The 21,191-nt window shown below is 47.0% G+C and overlaps 19 non-coding genes across 19 annotated transcripts; 13 read left to right on the top strand and 6 right to left on the bottom strand.

Moving 5' to 3' along the window:
- Positions 1 to 1,609: 1,609 nt before the first annotated feature.
- On the top strand, positions 1,610 to 1,681 carry TRNAG-UCC (transfer RNA glycine (anticodon UCC)). Its single transcript has one exon. It is a non-coding gene; the product is annotated as a tRNA-Gly (tRNA).
- A 713-nt stretch (positions 1,682 to 2,394) lies between these two features.
- TRNAG-UCC (transfer RNA glycine (anticodon UCC)) lies at positions 2,395 to 2,466 on the top strand. Its single transcript has one exon. It is a non-coding gene; the product is annotated as a tRNA-Gly (tRNA).
- A 968-nt stretch (positions 2,467 to 3,434) lies between these two features.
- On the bottom strand, positions 3,435 to 3,521 carry TRNAG-UCC (transfer RNA glycine (anticodon UCC)). The gene is given in 2 exon segments: positions 3,435 to 3,469; positions 3,485 to 3,521. It is a non-coding gene; the product is annotated as a tRNA-Gly (tRNA).
- A 743-nt stretch (positions 3,522 to 4,264) lies between these two features.
- Positions 4,265 to 4,336, top strand: TRNAG-UCC (transfer RNA glycine (anticodon UCC)). Its single transcript has one exon. It is a non-coding gene; the product is annotated as a tRNA-Gly (tRNA).
- A 481-nt stretch (positions 4,337 to 4,817) lies between these two features.
- Positions 4,818 to 4,889, top strand: TRNAG-UCC (transfer RNA glycine (anticodon UCC)). Its single transcript has one exon. It is a non-coding gene; the product is annotated as a tRNA-Gly (tRNA).
- A 986-nt stretch (positions 4,890 to 5,875) lies between these two features.
- Positions 5,876 to 5,947, bottom strand: TRNAG-UCC (transfer RNA glycine (anticodon UCC)). The gene has a single exon. It is a non-coding gene; the product is annotated as a tRNA-Gly (tRNA).
- A 976-nt stretch (positions 5,948 to 6,923) lies between these two features.
- Positions 6,924 to 6,995, top strand: TRNAG-UCC (transfer RNA glycine (anticodon UCC)). The gene has a single exon. It is a non-coding gene; the product is annotated as a tRNA-Gly (tRNA).
- Positions 6,996 to 7,708: 713 nt separating this feature from the next.
- On the top strand, positions 7,709 to 7,780 carry TRNAG-UCC (transfer RNA glycine (anticodon UCC)). Its single transcript has one exon. It is a non-coding gene; the product is annotated as a tRNA-Gly (tRNA).
- A 987-nt stretch (positions 7,781 to 8,767) lies between these two features.
- On the bottom strand, positions 8,768 to 8,839 carry TRNAG-UCC (transfer RNA glycine (anticodon UCC)). Its single transcript has one exon. It is a non-coding gene; the product is annotated as a tRNA-Gly (tRNA).
- Positions 8,840 to 9,573: 734 nt separating this feature from the next.
- Positions 9,574 to 9,645, top strand: TRNAG-UCC (transfer RNA glycine (anticodon UCC)). The gene has a single exon. It is a non-coding gene; the product is annotated as a tRNA-Gly (tRNA).
- Positions 9,646 to 10,113: 468 nt separating this feature from the next.
- Positions 10,114 to 10,185, top strand: TRNAG-UCC (transfer RNA glycine (anticodon UCC)). Its single transcript has one exon. It is a non-coding gene; the product is annotated as a tRNA-Gly (tRNA).
- Positions 10,186 to 11,172: 987 nt separating this feature from the next.
- On the bottom strand, positions 11,173 to 11,244 carry TRNAG-UCC (transfer RNA glycine (anticodon UCC)). The gene has a single exon. It is a non-coding gene; the product is annotated as a tRNA-Gly (tRNA).
- Positions 11,245 to 11,668: 424 nt separating this feature from the next.
- Positions 11,669 to 11,740, top strand: TRNAG-UCC (transfer RNA glycine (anticodon UCC)). The gene has a single exon. It is a non-coding gene; the product is annotated as a tRNA-Gly (tRNA).
- A 482-nt stretch (positions 11,741 to 12,222) lies between these two features.
- On the top strand, positions 12,223 to 12,294 carry TRNAG-UCC (transfer RNA glycine (anticodon UCC)). Its single transcript has one exon. It is a non-coding gene; the product is annotated as a tRNA-Gly (tRNA).
- Positions 12,295 to 13,280: 986 nt separating this feature from the next.
- Positions 13,281 to 13,352, bottom strand: TRNAG-UCC (transfer RNA glycine (anticodon UCC)). The gene has a single exon. It is a non-coding gene; the product is annotated as a tRNA-Gly (tRNA).
- A 734-nt stretch (positions 13,353 to 14,086) lies between these two features.
- TRNAG-UCC (transfer RNA glycine (anticodon UCC)) lies at positions 14,087 to 14,158 on the top strand. Its single transcript has one exon. It is a non-coding gene; the product is annotated as a tRNA-Gly (tRNA).
- Positions 14,159 to 14,640: 482 nt separating this feature from the next.
- Positions 14,641 to 14,712, top strand: TRNAG-UCC (transfer RNA glycine (anticodon UCC)). Its single transcript has one exon. It is a non-coding gene; the product is annotated as a tRNA-Gly (tRNA).
- A 1,290-nt stretch (positions 14,713 to 16,002) lies between these two features.
- Positions 16,003 to 16,074, bottom strand: TRNAG-UCC (transfer RNA glycine (anticodon UCC)). Its single transcript has one exon. It is a non-coding gene; the product is annotated as a tRNA-Gly (tRNA).
- Positions 16,075 to 19,806: 3,732 nt separating this feature from the next.
- TRNAG-UCC (transfer RNA glycine (anticodon UCC)) lies at positions 19,807 to 19,878 on the top strand. The gene has a single exon. It is a non-coding gene; the product is annotated as a tRNA-Gly (tRNA).
- The last annotated feature ends 1,313 nt before the right edge of the window (positions 19,879 to 21,191 follow it).

Genomic DNA, 21,191 nt, shown 5'->3' with positions numbered 1-21,191 from the left:
CCGCCCACTTTTATAGACCACGCCCCTTTGATAGTTTCCGCTTCCTTTTTATAGACCACGCCTCTTTTATAGACCACGCCCCTTTGATAGTTTTCGCTTCCTTTGAATAGACCCGCCCCCTTTATAGACCACGCCCCTTTGATAGTTTCAGCTTCCTTTTTATAGACCACGCCCCCTTTTATAGACCACGCCCCCTTTTATAGACCACGCCCCTTCTCTCAGAACACGCCCACTTTGCATAGACTCCGCCCCTTTTATAAACCCAACCCTTTTTCGATTTAAAGCTTTCGTGACTGCAGGGATTCTTCTTCTTGGTTCTTTCGGTAAAGTCACGTAGAAGGGAAGTAATACAATAATACAATTATTCACCTGAAGACGGCTGCTTGCGTTGTAGCCGAAACGTCGTGAGAATAATTTTATTATGTTTTATTTTTATTATTTTATTACTTCCCTTCTACGTGACTTTACCGAAAGAACCAAGAAGACCAACCCCTTTTTATAGACTCATCATTACCACCACCACCATCATTATCAGCACCTCCATCATTCAAGTTCAAGTTCATTTATTAGGTGTAGCCCTGTGAGCCATTTGGCTCTTGAATCGGGTGCAACCGCAACAAACAAAAAACAAAAACATGAACAAAAAACATCTTAAAGTAAATATGTGACTAAGTGCAAACAGAAAATCTAAGAAAAGACAGCAAAATATTGCAGAAAAAAACCGTACACCAACGCTGTGTGCAAAAATCCCAGTGGGATGCAAGTCAAACAACAACATCATCATCATCACCATCATCATCACCACCATCATCATTATCACCACCACCTCCATCATCATCACCACCATCATCATCACCACCATCATCATTATCACCACCATCATCATCGCCACCACCACCTCCATCATCATCATCACCATCATCATCATCACCATCATCATCACCACCATCATCATTATCACCACCCTACCATCATCATCATTATCACCACCACCACCATCATCATCGCCACCACCACCTCCATCATCATCATCACCATCACCACCATCATCATCACCACCATCATCATTATCACCACCCTACCATCATCATCATTATCACCACCATCATCATCGCCACCACCACCTCCATCATCATCAACACCATCATCACCACCACCATCATCATTATCATCACCACCATCATCGCCACCACCACCTCCATGATCACCTACATCATCACCTCCATCATCATCGCCACCACCACCTCCATGATCACCTACATCATCACCTCCATCATCATCACTGGATTGAGCCTGGGTGGTAATGGTGGTGATGATGATGAGTGGGTCAACAGCAAGCTGCTCAACAGCAAGCTGCTCAACAGCAAGCTGCTCAACAGCAAGCTGCTCAACAGCAAGCTGCTCAACAGCAAGCTGCTCAACAGCAAGCTGCTCAACAGCAAGCTGCTCAACAGCAAGCTGCTCAACAGCAAGCTGCTCAACAGCAAGCTGCTCAACAGCAAGCTGCTCAACAGCAAGCTGCTCAACAGCAAGCTGCTCAACAGCAAGCTGCTCAACAGCAAGCTGCTCAACAGCAAGCTGCTCAACAGCAAGCTGCTCAACAGCAACAGCGACAGTGGTATAGTGGTGAGCATAGCTGCCTTCCAAGCAGTTGACCCGGGTTCAATTCCTGGCTGTCGCAAATCAGTACGTTTTTTAATATTCTAGATTTGAAGTTTTCGTGACTGCAAGGATCCAAACTCTTTGGTTCTTTCGGTAAAGTCACGTGTGTGAAAAATAAAAATAATGAAATGAAAATAACTAGATTAAATCATTGTGATTTAAATTAGCTACTATTAAATCATTGTGATTTCATTTAGTGATTTTTATTTCTTTTTTTTTCATATACGTGACTTTACCGAAAGAACCAAAGAGTACGTATTTACATATTTATTACAATTTTTATAGTTGAGATGGATTTAGGAAATCATCTCCTCTGCCCTGCCTCCGCTGCCTCCTCATCCGCGTTCCCTCCTCCGTGTTTTCCCCATGCCTCATTTTACAAACCACGCGTTCACACTATTTGGGCTGCTGCTGCTCCCAATGTCCACGTGGTCAGCTCGCTTCGGTGAGCGGCTCTTATTTGTGACAGGTCGCTTCTGAGCAGGTAGCTGCTGCTGCTGCTACTCCGCAGCCATTTTACTGGTAGGAAATTGCTCATTTATTTATTTTAACAGCTGAGATGGAGTCAGGAGATCAGTTGTGAGTGGTAAAAAAAATGTCATCGCAGGATCGAGAGTGTGGCAACGGATTAGGGGGGGAGGCCTTCATCCAGCAGTGGATTGAGCCTGGCTCACCATGTTGATGATGGTGGTGATAATGATGATGAGTGGGTCAACAGCAAGTTGAGCAACAGCGACAGTGGTATAGTGGTGAGCATAGCTGACTTCCAAGCAGTTGACCCGGGTTCGATTCCCGGCTGTCGCAAATCAGTAAGTTTTTTTTATATTCTAGATTTGAAGTTTTCGTGACTGGAAGGATCCAAACTCTTTGGTTCTTTCGGAAAAGTCACGTGGGTGAAATATAAAAATAATGAAATGAAAATAACTAGATTAAATCATTGTGATTTAAATTAGCTACTATTAAATCATTGTGATTTCATTTAGTGATTTTCATTTCTTTTTTTTTCATATACGTGACTTTACCGAAAGAACCAAAGAGTACGTATTTACATATTTATTAAACGTTTATAGTTGAGATGGATTTACGAAATCATCTCCTCTGCCCTGCCTCCGCTGCCTCCTCCTCCGCGCTCCCTTCTCCGTGTTTTCCCCATGCCTCATTTTACAAACCACGCGTTCAGACTATTTGGACTGCTGCTGCTCCCAATGTCCACGTGGTCAGCTCGCTTCGGTGTGCGGCTCTTATTTGTGACAGGTCGCTTCTGAGCAGGTAGCTGTTGCTGCTGCTCCGCAGCAATTTTACTGGTAGGAACCTCCTGGTTACACCAGCCCACAGGGGATTATTGTGTCCCTCGTGCAGGGAGGGGCTGGGTGGGGAGGGGAGGGTAGGGAAGGGCTGGGGCTGGGTGGGGAGGGGCTGGTTTGGGGGGCTGGGTGGCTTGGGTGGGAGGGGTGGGGCTGGTCAACCCGTGGTGCCCTTATAAAACTCAACGTTTAACCTACTCACGCCGGCTTGTGCCCGCCCTCACAGTCGCGGCCATATTTGCGGAATACACCACGCTGCCGTTGACCCTGGCCATTGACCGAGCAACCCAACGTTCCTACCAGCTCCCTCCGCAGGAATGTGTTAAAGCACCCCCTGTGAGACGCTGCATCTCTCTGTAATCTCTGTGCATGCAATGCGCCACCATCCCCCGCGTTCATTCATTCACCTCAGCACGAATCTAAACACTTGGCAAATAAAATACAAGATATATAAAATGTGACTTTGCATGCGACAGCCGGGAATCGAACCCGGGTCAACTGCTTGGAAGGCAGCTGCTTGGAAGGCAGCTATGCTCACCACTATACCACTGTCGCTGTTGCTGCTGAGCAGCTTGCTGTTGAGCAACTTGCTGTTGACCCACTTATCATCACCACCATCAACATCACCACCGTCATCGTCATCATCATCAGCCAGGATTAATTCAACTGATGTGATTGTCAGCCGTGACAGTGGTATCGTGGTGAGCATTGCTGCCTTGCAAGCAGTTACAAGGTTTTGATTCCCGTCTGTTGCACGTCTGAAGTGTCTTCGTATTTATTTAGTTTTAACGGAAGAGATGGATTCAGGAGATCAGCTCTGAGTGGTGGCAACGGATTTGGGGAAGAGGAGGCCTTCATCCAGCAGTGGATGGGGCCTGGCTCACGATGTTGATGGTGGTGGTGGTTGATGGTGGTGATGGTGATGATGATGGTAATGGTGGTAATGATGGTGGTGATGATGAGTGGGTCAACAGCAAGCTGCTCAATAGCAACAGCGACAGTGGTATCGTGGTGAGCATCGCTGCCTTGCAAGCAGTTACAAGGTTTTGATTCCCGTCTGTTGCACGTCTGAAGTGTCTACGTATTTATTTAGTTTTAACGGAAGAGATGGATTCAGGAGATCAGCTCTGAGTGGTGGCAACGGATTTGGGGAAGAGGAGGCCTTCATCCAGCAGTGGATTGGGCCTGGCTCACGATGTTGATGGTGGTTGATGGTGGTGATGGTGATGATGGTGGTAATGGTGGTAATGATGGTGGTGATGATGAGTGGGTCAACAGCAAGCAGCTCAATAGCAACAGCGACAGTGGTATAGTGGTGAGCATAGCTGCCTTCCAAGCAGTTGACCCGGGTTCGATTCCAGGCTGTCGCAAATCTGCACATTTTTATATATTTAAATGTTTATAGTTGAGATGGATTGAGGAAATCATCTCCTCTGCCCTGCCTCCGCTGCCTCCTCATCCGCGTTCCCTCCTCCGTGTTTTCCCCATGCCTCATTTTACAAACCACGCGTTCACACTATTTGGGCTGCTGCTGCTCCCAATGTCCACGTGGTCAGCTCGCTTCGGTGAGCGGCTCTTATTTGTGACAGGTCGCTTCTGAGCAGGTAGCTGCTGCTGCTGCTACTCCGCAGCCATTTTACTGGTAGGAAATTGCTCATTTATTTATTTTAACAGCTGAATGGAGTCAGGAGATCAGTTGTGAGTGGTAAAAAAAATGTCATCGCAGGATCGAGAGTGTGGCAACGGATTAGGGGAGGAGGCCTTCATCCAGCAGTGGATTGAGCCTGGCTCACCATGTTGATGATGGTGGTGATAATGATGATGAGTGGGTCAACAGCAAGTTGAGCAACAGCGACAGTGGTATAGTGGTGAGCATAGCTGCCTTCCAAGCAGTTGACCCGGGTTCGATTCCCGGCTGTCGCAAATCAGTAAGTTTTTTTATATTCTAGATTTGAAGTTTTCGTGACTGGAAGGATCCAAACTCTTTGGTTCTTTCGGAAAAGTCACGTGGGTGAAATATAAAAATAATGAAATGAAAATAACTAGATTAAATCATTGTGATTTAAATTAGCTAATATTAAATCATTGTGATTTCATTTAGTGATTTTCATTTCTTTTTTTTTCATATACGTGACTTTACCGAAAGAACCAAAGAGTACGTATTTACATATTTATTAAACGTTTATAGTTGAGATGGATTTAGGAAATCATCTCCTCTGCCCTGCCTCCGCTGCCTCCTCCTCCGCGCTCCCTCCTCCGTGTTTTCCCCATGCCTCATTTTACAAACCACGCGTTCAGACTATTTGGACTGCTGCTGCTCCCAATGTCCACGTGGTCAGCTCGCTTCGGTGTGCGGCTCTTATTTGTGACAGGTCGCTTCTGAGCAGGTAGCTGTTGCTGCTGCTCCGCAGCAATTTTACTGGTAGGAACCTCCTGGTTACACCAGCCCACAGGGGATTATTGTGTCCCTCGTGCAGGGAGGGGCTGGGTGGGGAGGGAGGGGCTGGGTGGGGAGGGGAGGGTAGGGAAGGGCTGGGGCTGGGTGGGGAGGGGCTGGTTTGGGGGGCTGGGTGGCTTGGGTGGGAGGGGTGGGGCTGGTCAACCCGTGGTGCCCTTATAAAACTCAACGTTTAACCTACTCACGCCAGCTTGTGCCCGCCCTCACAGTCGCGGCCATATTTGCGGAATACACCACGCTGCCGTTGACCCTGGCCATTGACCGAGCAACCCAACGTTCCTACCAGCTCCCTCCGCAGGAATGTGTTAAAGCACCCCCTGTGAGACGCTGCATCTCTCTGTATTCTCTGTGCATGCAATGCGCCACCATCCCCCGCGTTCATTCATTCACCTCGGCACGAATCTAAACACTTGGCAAATAAAATACAAGATATATAAAATGAAAATTTGCATGCGACAGCCGGGAATCGAACCCGGGTCAACTGCTTGGAAGGCAGCTATGCTCACCACTATACCACTGTCGCTGTTGCTGTTGAGCAGCTTGCTGTTGACCCACTTATCATCACCACCATCAACATCGTCACCGTCATCGTCATCATCATCAGCCAGGATTAATTCAACTGATGTGAGCGTCAGCCGTGACAGTGGTATCGTGGTGAGCATCGCTGCATTGCACGCAATTACCAGGGTTTGATTCCCGTCTGTTGCAAGTCTGAAGTGTCTTCATATCTATTTAGTTTTAACGGAAGAGATGGATTCAGGAGATCAGCTCTGAGCGGTGGCAACGGATTTGGGGAAGAGGAGGCCTTCATCCAGCAGTGGATTGGGCCTGGCTCACGATGTTGATGGTGGTGGTGGTTGATGGTGGTGATGGTGATGATGGTGGTAATGGTGGTAATGATGGTGGTGATGATGAGTGGGTCAACAGCAAGCTGCTCAATAGCAACAGCGACAGTGGTATCGTGGTGAGCATCGCTGCCTTGCACGCAATTACCAGGGTTTGATTCCCGTCTGCCGCAAATCTGCAAATTTTTATATATTTAAATGTTTATAGTTGAGATGGATTGAGGAAATCATCTCCTCTGCCCTGCCTCCGCTGCCTCCTCATCCGCGTTCCCTCCTCCGTGTTTTCCCCATGCCTCATTTTACAAACCACGCGTTCACACTATTTGGGCTGCTGCTGCTCCCAATGTCCACGTGGTCAGCTCGCTTCGGTGAGCGGCTCTTATTTGTGACAGGTCGCTTCTGAGCAGGTAGCTGCTGCTGCTGCTACTCCGCAGCCATTTTACTGGTAGGAAATTGCTCATTTATTTATTTTAACAGCTGAGATGGAGTCAGGAGATCAGTTGTGAGTGGTAAAAAAATGTCATCGCAGGATCGAGAGTGTGGCAACGGATTAGGGGAGGAGGCCTTCATCCAGCAGTGGATTGAGCCTGGCTCACCATGTTGATGATGGTGGTGATAATGATGATGAGTGGGTCAACAGCAAGTTGAGCAACAGCGACAGTGGTATAGTGGTGAGCATAGCTGCCTTCCAAGCAGTTGACCCGGGTTCGATTCCCGGCTGTCGCAAATCAGTAAGTTTTTTTTATATTCTAGATTTGAAGTTTTCGTGACTGGAAGGATCCAAACTCTTTGGTTCTTTCGGAAAAGTCACGTGGGTGAAATATAAAAATAATGAAATGAAAATAACTAGATTAAATCATTGTGATTTAAATTAGCTACTATTAAATCATTGTGATTTCATTTAGTGATTTTCATTTCTTTTTTTTTCATATACGTGACTTTACCGAAAGAACCAAAGAGTACGTATTTACATATTTATTAAACGTTTATAGTTGAGATGGATTTAGGGAATCATCTCCTCTGCCCTGCCTCCGCTGCCTCCTCATCCGCGTTCCCTCCTCCGTGTTTTCCCCATGCCTCATTTTACAAACCACGCGTTCACACTATTTGGGCTGCTGCTGCTCCCAATGTCCACGTGGTCAGCTCGCTTCGGTGAGCGGCTCTTATTTGTGACAGGTCGCTTCTGAGCAGGTAGCTGCTGCTGCTGCTACTCCGCAGCCATTTTACTGGTAGGAAATTGCTCATTTATTTATTTTAACAGCTGAGATGGAGTCAGGAGATCAGTTGTGAGTGGTAAAAAAAATGTCATCGCAGGATCGAGAGTGTGGCAACGGATTAGGGGAGGAGGCCTTCATCCAGCAGTGGATTGAGCCTGGCTCACCATGTTGATGATGGTGGTGATAATGATGATGAGTGGGTCAACAGCAAGTTGAGCAACAGCGACAGTGGTACAGTGGTGAGCATAGCTGCCTTCCAAGCAGTTGACCCGGCTTCGATTCCCGGCTGTCGCAAATCAGTAAGTTTTTTTTATATTCTAGATTTGAAGTTTTCGTGACTGGAAGGATCCAAACTCTTTGGTTCTTTCGGAAAAGTCACGTGGGTGAAATATAAAAATAATGAAATGAAAATAACTAGATTAAATCATTGTGATTTAAATTAGCTAATATTAAATCATTGTGATTTCATTTAGTGATTTTCATTTCTTTTTTTTTCATATACGTGACTTTACCGAAAGAACCAAAGAGTACGTATTTACATATTTATTAAACGTTTATAGTTGAGATGGATTTAGGAAATCATCTCCTCTGCCCTGCCTCCGCTGCCTCCTCCTCCGCGCTCCCTCCTCCGTGTTTTCCCCATGCCTCATTTTACAAACCACGCGTTCAGACTATTTGGACTGCTGCTGCTCCCAATGTCCACGTGGTCAGCTCGCTTCGGTGTGCGGCTCTTATTTGTGACAGGTCGCTTCTGAGCAGGTGGCTGTTGCTGCTGCTCCGCAGAAATTTTACTGGTAGGAACCTCCTGGTTACACCAGCCCACAGGGGATTATTGTGTCCCTCGTGCAGGGAGGGGCTGGGTGGGGAGGGAGGGGCTGGGTGGGGAGGGGAGGGTAGGGAAGGGCTGGGGCTGGGTGGGGAGGGGCTGGTTTGGGGGGCTGGGTGGCTTGGGTGGGAGGGGGGGGGCTGGTCAACCCGTGGTGCCCTTATAAAACTCAACGTTTAACCTACTCACGCCGGCTTGTGCCCGCCCTCACAGCCGCGGCCATATTTGCGGAATACACCACGCTGCCGTTGACCCTGGCCATTGACCGAGCAACCCAACGTTCCTACCAGCTCCCTCCGCAGGAATGTGTTAAAGCACCCCCTGTGAGACGCTGCATCTCTCTGTATTCTCTGTGCATGCAATGCGCCACCATCCCCCGCGTTCATTCATTCACCTCGGCACGAATCTAAACACTTGGCAAATAAAATACAAGATATATAAAATGAAAATTTGCATGCGACAGCCGGGAATCGAACCCGGGTCAACTGCTTGGAAGGCAGCTATGCTCACCACTAAACCACTGTCGCTGTTGCTGTTGAGCAGCTTGCTGTTGACCCACTTATCATCACCACCATCAACATCGTCACCGTCATCGTCATCATCATCAGCCAGGATTAATTCAACTGATGTGAGCGTCAGCCGTGACAGTGGTATCGTGGTGAGCATCGCTGCATTGCACGCAATTACCAGGGTTTGATTCTCGTCTGTTGCAAGTCTGAAGTGTCTTCATATCTATTTAGTTGTAACGGAAGAGATGGATTCAGGAGATCAGCTCTGAGCGGTGGCAACGGATTTGGGGAAGAGGAGGCCTTCATCCAGCAGTGGATTGGGCCTGGCTCACGATGTTGATGGTGGTGGTGGTTGATGGTGGTGATGGTGATGATGGTGGTAATGGTGGTAATGATGGTGGTGATGATGAGTGGGTCAACAGCAAGCTGCTCAATAGCAACAGCGACAGTGGTATCGTGGTGAGCATCGCTGCCTTGCAAGCAGTTACAAGGTTTTGATTCCCGTCTGTTGCACGTCTGAAGTGTCTTCGTATTTATTTAGTTTTAACGGAAGAGATGGATTCAGGAGATCAGCTCTGAGTGGTGGCAACGGATTTGGGGAAGAGGAGGCCTTCATCCAGCAGTGGATTGGGCCTGGCTCACGATGTTGATGGTGGTGGTGGTTGATGGTGGTGATGGTGATGATGGTGGTAATGGTGGTAATGATGGTGGTGATGATGAGTGGGTCAACAGCAAGCTGCTCAATAGCAACAGCGACAGTGGTATAGTGGTGAGCATAGCTGCCTTCCAAGCAGTTGACCCGGGTTCGATTCCCGGCTGTCGCAAATCTGCAAATTTTTATATATTTAAAGGTTTATAGTTGAGATGGATTGAGGAAATCATCTCCTCTGCCCTGCCTCCGCTGCCTCCTCCTCCGTGTTTTCCCCATGCCTCATTTTACAAACCACGCGTTCACACTATTTGGGCTGCTGCTGCTCCCAATGTCCACGTGGTCAGCTCGCTTCGGTGAGCGGCTCTTATTTGTGACAGGTCGCTTCTGAGCAGGTAGCTGCTGCTGCTGCTACTCCGCAGCCATTTTACTGGTAGGAAATTGCTCATTTATTTATTTTAACAGCTGAGATGGAGTCAGGAGATCAGTTGTGAGTGGTAAAAAAAATGTCATCGCAGGATCGAGAGTGTGGCAACGGATTAGGGGAGGAGGCCTTCATCCAGCAGTGGATTGAGCCTGGCTCACCATGTTGATGATGGTGGTGATAATGATGATGAGTGGGTCAACAGCAAGTTGAGCAACAGCGACAGTGGTATAGTGGTGAGCATAGCTGCCTTCCAAGCAGTTGACCCGGGTTCGATTCCCGGCTGTCGCAAATCAGTAAGTTTTTTTATATTCTAGATTTGAAGTTTTCGTGACTGGAAGGATCCAAACTCTTTGGTTCTTTCGGAAAAGTCACGTGGGTGAAATATAAAAATAATGAAATGAAAATAACTAGATTAAATCATTGTGATTTAAATTAGCTACTATTAAATCATTGTGATTTCATTTAGTGATTTTCATTTCTTTTTTTTTTCATATACGTGACTTTACCGAAAGAACCAAAGAGTACGTATTTACATATTTATTAAACGTTTATAGTTGAGATGGATTTAGGAAATCATCTCCTCTGCCCTGCCTCCGCTGCCTCCTCCTCCGCGCTCCCTCCTCCGTGTTTTCCCCATGCCTCATTTTACAAACCACGCGTTCAGACTATTTGGTCTGCTGCTGCTCCCAATGTCCACGTGGTCAGCTCGCTTCGGTGTGCGGCTCTTATTTGTGACAGGTCGCTTCTGAGCAGGTGGCTGTTGCTGCTGCTCCGCAGCAATTTTACTGGTAGGAACCTCCTGGTTACACCAGCCCACAGGGGATTATTGTGTCCCTCGTGCAGGGAGGGGCTGGGTGGGGAGGGAGGGGCTGGGTGGGGAGGGGAGGGTAGGGAAGGGCTGGGGCTGGGTGGGGAGGGGCTGGTTTGGGGGGCTGGGTGGCTTGGGTGGGAGGGGTGGGGCTGGTCAACCCGTGGTGCCCTTATAAAACTCAACGTTTAACCTACTCACGCCGGCTTGTGCCCGCCCTCACAGCCGCGGCCATATTTGCGGAATACACCACGCTGCCGTTGACCCTGGCCATTGACCGAGCAACCCAACGTTCCTACCAGCTCCCTCCGCAGGAATGTGTTAAAGCACCCCCTGTGAGACGCTGCATCTCTCTGTATTCTCTGTGCATGCAATGCGCCACCATCCCCCGCGTTCATTCATTCACCTCGGCACGAATCTAAACACTTGGCAAATAAAATACAAGATATATAAAATGAAAATTTGCATGCGACAGCAGGGAATCGAACCCGGGTCAACTGCTTGGAAGGCAGCTATGCTCATCACTATACCACTGTCGCTGTTGCTGTTGAGCAGCTTGCTGTTGACCCACTTATCATCACCACCATCAACATCGTCACCGTCATCGTCATCATCATCAGCCAGGATTAATTCAACTGATGTGAGCGTCAGCCGTGACAGTGGTATCGTGGTGAGCATCGCTGCATTGCACGCAATTACCAGGGTTTGATTCCCGTCTGTTGCAAGTCTGAAGTGTCTTCATATCTATTTAGTTTTAACGGAAGAGATGGATTCAGGAGATCAGCTCTGAGCGGTGGCAACGGATTTGGGGAAGAGGAGGCCTTCATCCAGCAGTGGATTGGGCCTGGCTCACGATGTTGATGGTGGTGGTGGTTGATGGTGGTGATGGTGATGATGGTGGTAATGGTGGTAATGATGGTGGTGATGATGAGTGGGTCAACAGCAAGCTGCTCAATAGCAACAGCGACAGTGGTATAGTGGTGAGCATAGCTGCCTTCCAAGCAGTTGACCCGGGTTCGATTCCCGGCTGTCGCAAATCTGCAAATTTTTATATATTTAAATGTTTATAGTTGAGATGGATTGAGGAAATCATCTCCTCTGCCCTGCCTCCGCTGCCTCCTCATCCGCGTTCCCTCCTCCGTGTTTTCCCCATGCCTCATTTTACAAACCACGCGTTCACACTATTTGGGCTGCTGCTGCTCCCAATGTCCACGTGGTCAGCTCGCTTCGGTGAGCGGCTCTTATTTGTGACAGGTCGCTTCTGAGCAGGTAGCTGCTGCTGCTGCTACTCCGCAGCCATTTTACTGGTAGGAAATTGCTCATTTATTTATTTTAACAGCTGAGATGGAGTCAGGAGATCAGTTGTGAGTGGTAAAAAAAATGTCATCGCAGGATCGAGAGTGTGGCAACGGATTAGGGGAGGAGGCCTTCATCCAGCAGTGGATTGAGCCTGGCTCACCATGTTGATGATGGTGGTGATAATGATGATGAGTGAGTCAACAGCAAGTTGAGCAACAGCGACAGTGGTATAGTGGTGAGCATAGCTGCCTTCCAAGCAGTTGACCCGGGTTCGATTCCCGGCTGTCGCAAATCAGTAAGTTTTTTTATATTCTAGATTTGAAGTTTTCGTGACTGGAAGGATCCAAACTCTTTGGTTCTTTCGGAAAAGTCACGTGGGTGAAATATAAAAATAATGAAATGAAAATAACTAGATTAAATCATTGTGATTTAAATTAGCTACTATTAAATCATTGTGATTTCATTTAGTGATTTTCATTTCTTTTTTTTTCATATACGTGACTTTACCGAAAGAACCAAAGAGTACGTATTTACATATTTATTAAACGTTTATAGTTGAGATGGATTTAGGAAATCATCTCCTCTGCCCTGCCTCCGCTGCCTCCTCCTCCGCGCTCCCTCCTCCGTGTTTTCCCCATGCCTCATTTTACAAACCACGCGTTCAGACTATTTGGTCTGCTGCTGCTCCCAATGTCCACGTGGTCAGCTCGCTTCGGTGTGCGGCTCTTATTTGTGACAGGTCGCTTCTGAGCAGGTAGCTGTTGCTGCTGCTCCGCAGCAATTTTACTGGTAGGAACCTCCTGGTTACACCAGCCCACAGGGGATTATTGTGTCCCTCGTGCAGGGAGGGGCTGGGTGGGGAGGGAGGGGCTGGGTGGGGAGGGGAGGGTAGGGAAGGGCTGGGGCTGGGTGGGGAGGGGCTGGTTTGGGGGGCTGGGTGGCTTGGGTGGGATGGGTGGGGCTGGTCAACCCGTGGTGCCCTTATAAAACTCAACGTTTAACCTACTCACGCCGGCTTGTGCCCGCCCTCACAGCCGCGGCCATATTTGCGGAATACACCACGCTGCCGTTGACCCTGGCCATTGACCGAGCAACCCAACGTTCCTACCAGCTCCCTCCGCAGGAATGTGTTAAAGCACCCCCTGTGAGACGCTGCATCTCTCTGTATTCTCTGTGCATGCAATGCGCCACCATCCCCCGCGTTCATTCATTCACCTCGGCACGAATCTAAACACTTGGCAAATAAAATACAAGATATATAAAATGAAAATTTGCATGCGACAGCCGGGAATCGAACCCGGGTCAACTGCTTGGAAGGCAGCTATGCTCACCACTATACCACTGTCGCTGTTGCTGTTGAGCAGCTTGCTGTTGACCCACTTATCATCACCACCATCAACATCGTCACCGTCATCGTCATCATCATCAGCCAGGATTAATTCAACTGATGTGAGCGTCAGCCGTGACAGTGGTATCGTGGTGAGCATCGCTGCATTGCACGCAATTACCAGGGTTTGATTCTCGTCTGTTGCAAGTCTGAAGTGTCTTCATATCTATTTAGTTGTAACGGAAGAGATGGATTCAGGAGATCAGCTCTGAGCGGTGGCAACGGATTTGGGGAAGAGGAGGCCTTCATCCAGCAGTGGATTGGGCCTGGCTCACGATGTTGATGGTGGTGGTGGTTGATGGTGGTGATGGTGATGATGGTGGTAATGGTGGTAATGATGGTGGTGATGATGAGTGGGTCAACAGCAAGCTGCTCAATAGCAACAGCGACAGTGGTATCGTGGTGAGCATCGCTGCCTTGCAAGCAGTTACAAGGTTTTGATTCCCGTCTGTTGCACGTCTGAAGTGTCTTCGTATTTATTTAGTTTTAACGGAAGAGATGGATTCAGGAGATCAGCTCTGAGTGGTGGCAACGGATTTGGGGAAGAGGAGGCCTTCATCCAGCAGTGGATTGGGCCTGGCTCACGATGTTGATGGTGGTGGTGGTTGATGGTGGTGATGGTGATGATGGTGGTAATGGTGGTAATGATGGTGGTGATGATGAGTGGGTCAACAGCAAGCTGCTCAATAGCAACAGCGACAGTGGTATAGTGGTGAGCATAGCTGCCTTCCAAGCAGTTGACCCGGGTTCGATTCCCGGCTTTTGCAAATCTGCAAATTTTTATATATTTAAATGTTTATAGTTGAGATGGATTGAGGAAATCATCTCCTCTGCCCTGCCTCCGCTGCCTCCTCATCCGCGTTCCCTCCTCCGTGTTTTCCCCATGCCTCATTTTACAAACCACGCGTTCACACTATTTGGGCTGCTGCTGCTCCCAATGTCCACGTGGTCAGCTCGCTTCGGTGAGCGGCTCTTATTTGTGACAGGTCGCTTCTGAGCAGGTAGCTGCTGCTGCTGCTACTCCGCAGCCATTTTACTGGTAGGAAATTGCTCATTTATTTATTTTAACAGCTGAGATGGAGTCAGGAGATCAGTTGTGAGTGGTAAAAAAAATGTCATCGCAGGATCGAGAGTGTGGCAACGGATTAGGGGAGGAGGCCTTCATCCAGCAGTGGATTGAGCCTGGCTCACCATGTTGATGATGGTGGTGATAATGATGATGAGTGAGTCAACAGCAAGTTGAGCAACAGCGACAGTGGTATAGTGGTGAGCATAGCTGCCTTCCAAGCAGTTGACCCGGGTTCGATTCCCGGCTGTCGCAAATCAGTAAGTTTTTTTATATTCTAGATTTGAAGTTTTCGTGACTGGAAGGATCCAAATAGGGGTCGGCACGGTTTGGCTCAAACCACCAAACCGCGGTTTGAACCGAACCAAATCGGTTTGGTTTGGCTCTGTTTGAACTGGTTCGGTTTGGTTTGGGGCTACGAAAACCGACTCGGTTTGGCTCGGACAGGGTGGAACCGGCTCAAACTAGTTTGGTTCAAGCCAACTTAAGAGGTTTGGTTTAGCTTAGTTTGGTTTGGTTTTGGTTTGGTTTGGTTCAGTCGTCGCTGGTTTGGTTTGGATTGCTCAATTTGAAACCAGTTTGAGTCGGTTCAAACCGTGCCGACCCCTAGATCCAAACTCTTTGGTTCTTTCGGAAAAGTCACGTGGGTGAAATATAAAAATAATGAAATGAAAATAACTAGATTAAATCATTGTGATTTAAATTAGCTACTATTAAATCATTGTGATTTCATTTAGTGATTTTCATTTCTTTTTTTTTCATATACGTGACTTTACCGAAAGAACCAAAGAGTACGTATTTACATATTTATTAAACGTTTATAGTTGAGATGGATTTAGGAAATCATCTCCTCTGCCCTGCCTCCGCTGCCTCCTCCTCCGCGCTCCCTCCTCCGTGTTTTCCCCATGCCTCATTTTACAAACCACGCGTTCAGACTATTTGGTCTGCTGCTGCTCCCAATGTCCACGTGGTCAGCTCGCTTCGGTGTGCGGCTCTTATTTGTGACAGGTCGCTTCTGAGCAGGTAGCTGTTGCTGCTGCTCCGCAGCAATTTTACTGGTAGGAACCTCCTGGTTACACCAGCCCACAGGGGATTATTGTGTCCCTCGTGCAGGGAGGGGCTGGGTGGGGAGGGAGGGGCTGGGTGGGGAGGGGAGGGTAGGGAAGGGCTGGGGCTGGGTGGGGAGGGGCTGGTTTGGGGGGCTGGGTGGCTTGGGTGGGATGGGTGGGGCTGGTCAACCCGTGGTGCCCTTATAAAACTCAACGTTTAACCTACTCACGCCGGCTTGTGCCCGCCCTCACAGCCGCGGCCATATTTGCGGAATACACCACGCTGCCGTTGACCCTGGCCATTGACCGAGCAACCAAACGTTCCTACCAGCTCCCTCCGCAGGAATGTGTTAAAGCACCCCCTGTGAGACGCTGCATCTCTCTGTATTCTCTGTGCATGCAATGCGCCACCATCCCCCGCGTTCATTCATTCACCTCGGCACGAATCTAAACACTTGGCAAATAAAATACAAGATATATAAAATGAAAATTTGCATGCGACAGCCGGGAATCGAACCCGGGTCAACTGCTTGGAAGGCAGCTATGCTCACCACTATACCACTGTCGCTGTTGCTGTTGAGCAGCTTGCTGTTGACCCACTTATCATCACCACCATCAACATCGTCACCGTCATCGTCATCATCATCAGCCAGGATTAATTCAACTGATGTGAGCGTCAGCCGTGACAGTGGTATCGTGGTGAGCATCGCTGCATTGCACGCAATTACCAGGGTTTGATTCCCGTCTGTTGCAAGTCTGAAGTGTCTTCATATCTATTTAGTTTTAACAGAAGAGATGGATTCAGGAGATCAGCTCTGAGCGGTGGCAACGGATTTGGGGAAGAGGAGGCCTTCATCCAGCAGTGGATTGGGCCTGGCTCACGATGTTGATGGTGGTGGTGGTTGATGGTGGTGATGGTGATGATGGTGGTAATGGTGGTAATGATGGTGGTGATGATGAGTGGGTCAACAGCAAGCTGCTCAATAGCAACAGCGACAGTGGTATCGTGGTGAGCATCGCTGCCTTGCAAGCAGTTACAAGGTTTTGATTCCCGTCTGTTGCACGTCTGAAGTGTCTTCGTATTTATTTAGTTTTAACGGAAGAGATGGATTCAGGAGATCAGCTCTGAGCGGTGGCAACGGATTTGGGGAAGAGGAGGCCTTCATACAGCAGTGGATTGAGCCTGGCTGATGATGATGGTGATAATGGTGATGATGATGATAATGACGATGGTGATGGTGATGATGGTGGTGGTGATGGTGGTGATGGTGATGATGATGGTGGTGATGGTGATGATCATGATGATGGTGATGATCATGATGATGGTGATGATCATGATGATGGTGTTGATGATGATGATGGTGGTGATGATGATGACGATGGTGGTGGTGGTGGTGATGATGCTGGTGGTGGTGATGATGATGACGATGGTGGCGGTGGTGATGATGCTGGTGGTGATGATGATGTTGATGATGGTGGTGATGATGATAACGGTGGTGGTGATGATGATGGTGGTGGTAATGGTGCTAATGATGGTGGTGATGATGATGATGATGATAGTGGTGATGACGATGGTGGTGGTGGTGATGATGCTGGTGTTGATGATGATGAGTAGGTCAACAGCAAGCTACTGCAACAGCGACAGTGGTATAGTGGTGAGCATAGCTGCCTTCCAAGCAGTTGACCCGGGTTCAATTCGAGAGTCGCAGCTCTTTAAATTTAATTGAAAGCGTTGTTTTATTATCCATTGATTGATGAGGTTTTTTTCGAGGTTAGATCGCGTGATGTAACCCCAATTAAAACATCTGTCATGGACAACGAGTTCTTTATTTGCCCGCCAAAGGACGGGTGTCTATTGCAGTAAGCCTGAAATATTCAATAGAAAAATTGTTCAGCTCATTATTATTAATGAGGGGGTGGGGGGGAATTGCCCCATGTGGAGTGACGTCACCCGCTCATGATTATTAATGAGGGGAGTGGCATGTGGAGTGACGTCACCCGCTCATGATTATTAATGAGAGGGGTCCGGCATGTGAAGTGACGTCATCCCCTCATGGTTATTGTGGAGGGGTGCGGCATGTGGAGTGACGTCACCCGCTCATGATTATTAATGAGGGGAGTGGCATGTGGAGTGACGTCACGCGGGGGGCCTTATGTGGAGTGACGTCACGCGGGGGGGGTGGGCCTCATGTGGAGTGACGTCACACGGGGGTGTTGGCCTCATGTGGAGTGACGTCACGCGGGGGTGTGGGCCTCATGTGGAGTGACGTCACGCGGGGGGCCTTATGTGGAGTGACGTCACGCGGGGAGGGTGGGCCTCATGTGGAGTGACGTCACGCGGGGGGGTTGGCCTCATGTGGAGTGACGTCACGCGGGGGATGGGCCTCATTTGGAGTGACGTCATGCGCGGGACACACACACATTATTGGCTTATTATAGTAGTTATATAACAGGTCCCTGCAGGGTGGGCTGGTAGGAACGAATAACCAAATAATATAAACATAATGTATTATTACACTTGTTTAGCCAGGAAAGCCTCACTGAGCGTAAAGGTGTTTGTAGGGTCCTGCCAAGTGTTTGCAGTAGGGGGCGATGTTGCTACACCTAATCGGACGATACGAAGGGACAGTTTGAGGCCTAGTTCTAGGCTTTAGGCCTAGCTGTAGGCTTTAGGCCGCTGTGAGTTAATTTTTAATTTAAATGTTTTAATTAAAAGCTATCTCAGGGAATTATAAGGGAATGTTACACTTGTTTAACCAGGAAAGCGTCACTGAGTCTAAAGGTTTTTGTAGGGTCCTGCCAAGTGTTTGCAGTAGGGGGCGATGTTGCTACACGGACGGACGGACGGACGATATAATATATTGTAGGCTGGTTCACTTCGTTCCTACCAGTATTAGAAGTAATATTGTTCGCGACAGCCGACTCCTGCGTGTTAGACCGTGACTTTATTACAGACCAGCGGGAAGTACCCGGCGTCGCCCGGTGGGGGGAAAAAATACATATTTAAAAACTTCTCAAAACTTAAAAAGTAACGCATACAAATAAAAAGAAAGCTTCGATTTAAAGCTTTCGTGACTGCAGGAATTCATCTTCTTGGTTCTTTCGGTAAAGTCACGTAGAAGGGAAGTAATATCATTTTATTGTGTTTTATTTTTTATTATTTTATTACTTCCCTTCTACGTGACTTTACCGAAAGAACCAAGAAGATGAAAAAAAAAACTTTGATCATTACCTCATTAATTAAAATTAAAATCAAACCCAACCCGCGATGGGAAAAAGAAAACTTACGCTCGCGCGCCAAGATTCGATTATTTTAATCGCGCAAAGGAATCGAAGGTTGTAGATTTTTTTTAATCGATACCACAAACGCTCACCAGATATCGATTATCGCCAGTCCTGAATGCGGGTTGACGCCCCCCCAAAATACAAAAGTGTATTTTTTTAATTTATTTTTAGACGTGACTTAACCGAAAAGAACCAAAGAATAATTCCTGCAGTCACGAAAGCTCCCAAATTAAGATTGTATTTTTTTTATAATTTTTGCATGGTGTACAGTCTGGAAACTACCCACATGCCAAATTTCAAGTTTGTTGTATGTTGGGAAGTAGGCTAAACATTTCGAACAGACACATATATTCACTAATTTACCTTTAATATAGATTATACATATAGATGTAGTATTACACACATATATAGTATTAAGAATAATGTGGATGTTGTATTGAGGTGGCAATGATGGCGAATATATATCCGTGATTCATGATGGTGATGATGATGGTGGTGGTGATGGTGATGGTGGTAATGATGATGTTGGAGGTAATGATGGTGATGATGATGGTGATGATGATGGTGATGATGATGATGGTGGTAGTGATGATGATGATGGTGGTGATGATGATGATGGTGGTGATGATGGTGGTAATGATGGTGATGATGGTGATAATGATGGTGGTGGTGATGGTGGTGATGATGGTGGTGATGATGATGATGGTGGTGATGATGATCATGGTGGTGATGGTGATGATGATGGTGGTTATGGTGGTGATGATGATGATGGTGGTGATGATGGTGATGATGGTGGTGGTGATGGTGGTGATGGTGGTGATGATGATGATGGTGGTGATGGTGATGATGATGATGGTGGTGATGATGATGATGATGGTGATGATGGTGGTGATGATGGTGATGGTGGTGATGATGGTGGTGATGATGATGGTGGTGATGATGATCATGGTGGTGATGATGGTGGTGATGATGGTGGTGATGGTAATGATCAATAGCAAGCTGCCCAACAACAACAGCGACAGTGGTATAGTGGTGAGCATAGCTGCCTTCCAAGCAGTTGACCCGGGTTCGATTCCCGGCTGTCGCAGTAAATCTGGTTTTTTTAAAAATACGTAAGGGATTATTTATTTGTATGGATGTTGAACTTCTTTCGCACCGTGCGGGCAAAGGACAACAAACTAACACAACAACAACAATCGGTTGTAACGAAATTAGTGTTTTTATTTAGAATAGTGACGTAGTGTATAGTAGTGTAGTGTCGTTTATATTGTAGTGTATAGTAGTGTATAGTGTAGTGTATAGTAGTGTATAGTGTAGAGAATAGTAGTATATAGTGTAGTGTGTATAGTAGTGTATAGTGTAGTGTATAGTAGTGTATAGGGTAGTGTATGGTAGTTTGTAGTGTATATTAGTGTAGTGTATAGTGTAGTGTACAGTGTAGTGTATAGTGCAGTGTATAGTAGTGTATAGTGTAGTGTATATTGTAGTGTATAGTAGTGTATAGTAGTGTATAGTGTAGTGTATAGTGTAGTGTATAGTGTAGTGTATAGTGTAGTGTATAGTGTAGTGTATAGTGTAGTGCACAATGTAGTGCACAGTGCAGTGTACAGTGTAGTGTATAGTGTAGTGTATAGTGTAGTGTATAGTAGTATATAGTGTAGTGTGTATGGTAGTGTATAGTGTAGTGTATAGTAGTGTATAGTGTAGAGAATAGTAGTATATAGTGTCGTGTGTATAGTAGTGTATAGTGTAGTGTATAGTAGTGTATAGGGTAGTGTATGGTAGTTTGTAGTGTATATTAGTGTAGTGTATAGTGTAGTGTATAGTGTAATGTATAGTGCAGTGTATAGTAGTGTATAGTGTAGTGTATATTGTAGTGTATAGTAGTGTATAGTGTAGTGTATAGTGTAGTGTATAGTGTAGTGTATAGTGTAGTGCACAATGTAGTGCACAGTGCAGTGTACAGTGTAGTGTATAGTGTAGTGTATAGTAGTATATAGTGTAGTGTATAGTGTAGTGTATAGTGTAGTGTATAGTGTAGTGTATAGTGTAGTGTATAGTGTAGTGCACAATGTAGTGCACAGTGCAGTGTACAGTGTAGTGTATAGTAGTGTATAGTGTAGTGTATAGTAGTATATAGTGTAGTGTGTATGGTAGTGTATAGTGTAGTGTATAGTAGTGTATAGTGTAGAGAATAGTAGTATATAGTGTCGTGTGTATAGTAGTGTATAGTGTAGTGTATAGTAGTGTATAGGGTAGTGTATGGTAGTTTGTAGTGTATATTAGTGTAGTGTATAGTGTAGTGTATAGTGTAATGTATAGTGCAGTGTATAGTAGTGTATAGTGTAGTGTATATTGTAGTGTATAGTAGTGTATAGTGTAGTGTATAGTGTAGTGTAT

This window comes from Lampetra fluviatilis, chromosome 55 (genome assembly GCF_964198595.1).
Source record: "Lampetra fluviatilis chromosome 55, kcLamFluv1.1, whole genome shotgun sequence".
Taxonomy (NCBI): Eukaryota; Metazoa; Chordata; class Hyperoartia; order Petromyzontiformes; family Petromyzontidae; genus Lampetra; species Lampetra fluviatilis.
Note: the sequence above shows the minus strand (reverse complement) of the source record. Positions and strands in the feature narration are given on the sequence as shown.